The sequence below is a fragment of the Cynara cardunculus genome (genome assembly GCF_001531365.2).
Source record: "Cynara cardunculus var. scolymus isolate 2C chromosome LG 13, CcrdV1, whole genome shotgun sequence".
Lineage (NCBI taxonomy): Eukaryota > Viridiplantae > Streptophyta > Magnoliopsida > Asterales > Asteraceae > Cynara > Cynara cardunculus.
The window spans coordinates 37,862,337-37,868,582 of record NC_037540.1 but is presented as its reverse complement, the minus strand read 5'-3'; the positions used below and the strand labels follow the sequence as shown (position 1 = coordinate 37,868,582).

Sequence of the window (6,246 nt, the reverse complement as noted above, 5' to 3'; positions counted from 1 at the left end):
TATAATTTTTTTCAATTTTTTATGATATCTTCAAATTTATATTTTATTCAAAAATAAAATCATTATTGTTTTCTTTAAAACGCATAAAATCGTATTATAACATCGATAGAGACAAATAATAAAATGGAACATTAAAATCAAGATGTGTCTCGCTGCATTGCGCGAGTACTCTTCTAGTATAACTAAAATACTTTTATATATGTTCTTATTTATGTGTTTTTAGAATTAATTATTTAAGATATTATTTAATGAAATGATTGGTCCATATTAATTCTCTTATTTTATTAATTACATATTATCTCGCATGAACATGACTCTAGATAGATGACTCATTCTTCACACTGTCTCCTAAAAAAAATGGAAAAAAATATTGAGGATCATTAAAGTGCACCCAAATTCTCCATATCCCCTACATTTTCCAAGATCGATCAATAAATTTTCCAAATTTTTCTTACAATTAATAAATTGTTCCTTCTAATGGTTATGTTTTTTAAGCATCGGTCTAGAAACCTCGAAACTATAGTGCTGTGTATGCTCTTACACAAAACGAAATGCATACTATACGACAACAACTTGAATTTATAATTAAAAGGTGTAAATGATACGAGACAACTTGCAAGCTACTCGAGATCGACTCAGTCAACACTCGACTCGAATAGGCTCGGCTTGAACTCGAGTTCGACTCGACATATTAACGAGTCGAGTCAAGCTACTCAATACTCGACTCGAAGAGCTCGTGAGATACTCGATTATTTTATATATAATTAGTTTAAAAATATAATAAGTTTCTATGATAAAATTTGTAAAATATAAATTATAAAAATGTCTTATATTTTTAGATATTTAAATAAAATTATGCATTTTTTAATTATAAAAATTAATTAATTATTTTTTATTAAAATCACAAATAAAAAAAGACAAAAAAAAAAACTACAAAAAAGGTTAGTGGAATTGTCTCACATCGGAAGAGAGATGGTAAAGAAAGGGAGAAAATATGTTATAAAAAGAGAGGGAAGTGAATGAAATTTTTAACTTTATCTTTTTGATGATAAAGTTTGAAGTTGATCCCTTTAGTTTTATAAAAACTAAGAAGACACCTTTAAGTTTTAAAATTTATAAGAGAAAGACCCGGAATTTTCATAAATTTTAATGGGTGAGTATGGTTCGAACTTGATTCGAGTTCGAACTTGATTCGAGTTGCAGTTCGAGCTTGAGAAATAGTTATTGAGTTCGAGTCGAGCTTTTAATTTTTACTACTTGTAAGTTTTCGAGCTTGAAAATTGAGTTTTGAATTTGAGTCGAATATAATGATAGAATTTTGTAAAGAAATAAATTAAAAGACTGACAACAAGTGGTTGCTATTAGATTATGAATGAATTTTTGTTGTATTTATTTATGGGTTTTAGTAATTAATGATGTTTTTTTATTCATCAAATATGACTATGGGTTTTTTTAGTGGCGTCTTTCATGAATTCCTATGGATTTTAGTAATATGATGTTTTTCTTTAATGAAAATCACAGTATTGTTGTGCTAAATGTATCTTTTTATATATATATATATATATATATATATATTATATATATATATATATATGGGCTAGTGAAATAAGAATTATATAATTTATGGTAACTGTGAGGTTTTAATATGAGCCAATTATTTTAAATAATTAATGTTGTTTATTAAAATAAAACAAAGGATAATATTGATTATTCAATTTACATTAATTAGTTTAATTATTTTAATAAATGTATATATATATACACACACAAGGACCAAATTCGGTGTCCTTCTCCGGCACCCACCACCACTCCGGTGACCTTCTCCGGTCACCTTGTCTGACCAAGACGTCGTCTCCGATGATCGACCACTAAACACCCACTTGTGAGCATTACCGACACCTGGTATCACAATGGTATCACAGTTGGTATCACACCCCTTCTCAAAGTTTACTTGATGTGTTTTGGGTATCAAATTGTGAATCTTGGTTTATTTTTGGATATCACATTGTATATATTTTGAGTATCACATTGTGAATCTTGGTGTATTTGGGTATCACATAGTGTTCCTCGGAGGCCGGAGGTAGGAGAGAGAGAAAAAGAGGAGAGATCAAAATATTTAAAATACCTAAAATTGCCATTTAATTATAATTTAAAGTCAAATTACCAAAAATATTAATTTCTTAATTTATCCGTTGATTTGTGGTTGAGATTGAATCTCACAGTTATCACAAACTAATCAGTTATCCCTTTAATGGACCCCTATATATGTGTGTGTGTGTGTATATATATATATATATATATATATATATATATATATATAATTGTTGATTTGTAGTTTGGTAATAAGATTGAATACACTTTTGAATTTTAGATGAGTTTTATTTGTATTTGGTGACGTACAAAAACATGATGACATTTTAATGAATAAATGAAATTTTAACGATATGGTTGTTAGAAAGATCTAAACTTCATCTCTATATTCCCTTTCAGTCATCTATTATGGTTTAACTGATTCACATGCCTTCAATCACGTTTACATGCATGACGTTTGTTAAGTGAAGGTGTATAAATACAGGTGAGTGAAGATAAGCAAAGGCAGCTAAAGAGCTTTGAAAAACGTGTGCACCCCTCCTTTATCAAAACGTCTGCGATCAACTCTTTTTTTATTAAACTGGATATCTAACCCGCTATACAAGCCGATTAATCTCATGACGACTAACTGCTTTGTACATAACCCGGAGTCACCGCATTTGAACCTCCGCGGCCACAAGTGGATTTTTATTCCTACTTGGATTTGAACCTGGGACCTGCAGGTACTTTTAACATTTGGAGTCAAACTCAAACCAATCAGGCACCACCCTTGTGGTGATGCGATGTAACTCTTGGATCAAAAGAGATAAGGAGTTGCACATGCTTTAGCCGATCTCACTAGTTAAATATGTGTGTGTAATTGGTTTGGTTTGGTAAGCAATATATGCTTTCTTACTATTTATTTGATGATTACAAATACATGAGAATTAATCAATAAAATTCATTGAAATTTACAAGGGAAACACAATAAATTGTCGTCCAAGCGTTGCTCAATTGACTAAAATACATTTGTACGAAGAACGATACTTTGTTTTTCTATCTTCTTCTTTAGTACGTGACTAGTTGCACGAAATTGTTGAGCTAAGACGTCCATTCAGGTAATTGGAAACATGCGAATGTGTACTCGCTTGTTCTTGTGATGATCGATATCTATCATCATTTAAATTCACGCAGGAAGGTGTATATGTTGGAAGTACTCATCCCAATCGATTATCCTTGGATCAAAGTAGAACATATTATCCTCTTCTCCGCTCTCTCTGACCGCCCTACGTAACTTTTCAGTATTCATATCATCATAGTTGCATTCCCCAAATTAAACTTTGTCAAGTAAAGATTAAGTAGATTAAATTTCCTTTAAACCGATTGATAGTTATTGATACTTACAAGCTTTTCGTGAACAAGTAGGGTTTGTAAAGGTCGACTAGCCGCAACACAAAGTTGATCTTTCTTTTAAGATTCTTGTATGTGCCCGCAAAAGCTTGGCAAAATACCAAATTCACAAATTTAAGTACCTATAAAATTGAATGAAAGTTAAATTTATGATGAGAGACACTACAACAAAATTAGCTTTATAGGACGTTAAATTGTCCAAATGTTTTAATAGATTGTTTTCTATTATGACATTTGAACATATTTGTCTTCTTATAAAGTTGATTTTGTTGTAGCGAAAAATTAAGTGAGAGAGAGGGAGAGAACAACGAGTATAAACCTGCAGCGGAAGGAAGTAATGAAGAGCGATATATCTATATATGGAAGCTAGCCATTGAACTCAACACTCTAACCTGACCAACTATGACAGGCTTACCATCCTTGTCAATCCATGGATGCTCAGTAAAGTACAGGTAGCCCCACATCTTTGAACTGTAATGAACTTCAAAGGGTTTGATACAGAAGACCCAACATGATAAATTGTTTCAGAAAATGTTTGATTTGCATGTGTCGTGATTGTCGCAATCATAGCATTCACCACCATGTCAGCCGGTACCTGCCAAAACATTTCACCACATTATTAATTGTTCTGACAATTTATGTCAGAATGTTCTTTAAGGAATTAAACTCACCACATCATATATAGCTTCAGGATCTCCAAGGAAACAAGTTAACCTGCCTTTACCATAGCCAAGAGCCAAGCTGTCAATGGTCCTGCAAATTTCCTTCTTCTTTGAGTTCATATATTCAAATAGACTTACTGTCTCAGTTTTACTTTTAGGGTTTAAGATTCATGCATCATTGATCACATATATGCTTTCTAATTTGTAGTTGATCACGTGTTACCTGATGCCTTCAACCCAACCTGGGAATGGTTGTAGATAAGTACTAGTGATAATGGTCGGACGTAGAATGACCACCGGTATGTTTCCTTTCAAGTGCCCCACAATCATCTCCCCCAATGCCTTGGTAAAAACATATGTATTTGGCCAACCAAAGTGATTTGCCCTCCAAAAATCAGAATTTTTAAGAAATATTTATGAGATTGTTAATTTATGTAGTCCGTATTTTTTTTATTAACCTGGATATCCAACCCGCTACACGAGCCGATTAATTATAATCCCAGGGAAACCACCTGCTTTACAAATAGTCTGGAGTCACCGTATTTGAACCTCCGTAGCCACAAGGGGATTTTTATTCCTCCTTGGATTTAAACCTTAAAACTCCAGCTACTTTTGATCTTTAAAGTCAAACTCAAACCAATCAAACATCATCGTTCCTTCTGGTTTAGTCGGTACTTTTTATAGATGTGTCATTGCTTAATTCTTAATTATGATTGTTTATGTCACATCATATTTTTTCTATGCAACACATATATTTATGTAAGAAATTGGGGATATAATTCTTTTTAATAACAATATATAATTTGAATAATAATTGGAAAAGAGGTTTGAATTCATTCACACCATCTTGAATTAAGCATTCAAAGGACGATCACTAGCTATTTGGCAGTACCTTTCATCGAAGTCGGTGGTGGCATGCAGCTACATTAACAACAACATCAATAAGTCTCCACATTTCTGCTTTCAAATCTGGGTCCTGTATTCCCATATCCTCGCAAGTGATGTCTCCGGCAACCGGAGTAACTTTTTCAGACAAAAAGTTTTGCAGGTTTGTACCATGCATGTTTCTCTTTCAGGAGCTTAAACAAGTCCTTTGCTACTGCCTATACATATAAACGCAAAAAGATAACGTACGTGGGATTATCAGCCTTCTTTGAGCATTAAATATAAAATAAAATATTTAAAGAACTGATCAAATTGAAGCATGCCAGTATGCGATAAAGTCATGAATGGTACCTCCGTGTTGAAGCGTTGCAAGGCTGACTTTGCATCAGCGGCTCTAATGAGAAGATAGAGTTTCTTCACATTTGGTTGAACTCTAAGTATCTTCTCCACAAAAACTGCAGTTATACGTACACTTATAAATATAGAAATCAATAAGCCTGTTTACACACACACACATATCTACGAACATGGGCTGTCTCACAAACACATCGACTAGGGCTGTTTTTTGAGTAACTTAGTGATCTATATGAATCTATACAGCATGGGTTGCTGTACGTATGTAAGGGGATTCTTTGATCTACTACCATACTTGGTGTACTAGGAAATTAATTTGTCAATATTTGTATTGTTTGAAAGATGATTTTACGCTATAATTATCAAATCCCGTAAATGGCTTTTCGCAAACTAGAATTCATCGAAACTTTATTCATGTTTCGTTTTTGTTAGTTCTTGTCCATCTCTTTAGGCTTCATGAGTTCACTACCAAAGTGGTCAATAGCATCGGCTAAGATAAAAGAAATTGAAAGACTCGTGAAACCATTATAAAAAAAAGGTGAACTTTTGTACAACTCCATCTATCAACACACCCGTGACACTTCATCATACCACATGCAGGGCGGGAGTCCCATGCATTAAATTTAATGTCAGCTTTTCCAATTTAAGGCTCTAAAGAACCGCCAAAGAATGCAGATTAACCGAAGTTGATTCTGGACCGCTCTGCTGAATACATACATACATACATGCATGCATATATAGTATATATTCATATATATACTACAGACTAGAGAGAGAAAGAGAGATGGACTTTACTTTTGGCAAGAAAACCAGTAATTAATATGACTTTGTTCTCAAGAAAATCAACAATGCTACCCAACTCCAT

The 6,246-nt window shown here is 32.9% G+C and overlaps 2 pseudogenes; both read right to left on the bottom strand.

Annotated features, from left to right (window-relative positions):
- Nucleotides 1-2,543, bottom strand: part of LOC112525017 — a 10,270-nt pseudogene extending 7,727 nt beyond the window's left edge.
- A 713-nt stretch (nucleotides 2,544-3,256) lies between these two features.
- Nucleotides 3,257-6,246, bottom strand: LOC112525016 (annotated as a pseudogene).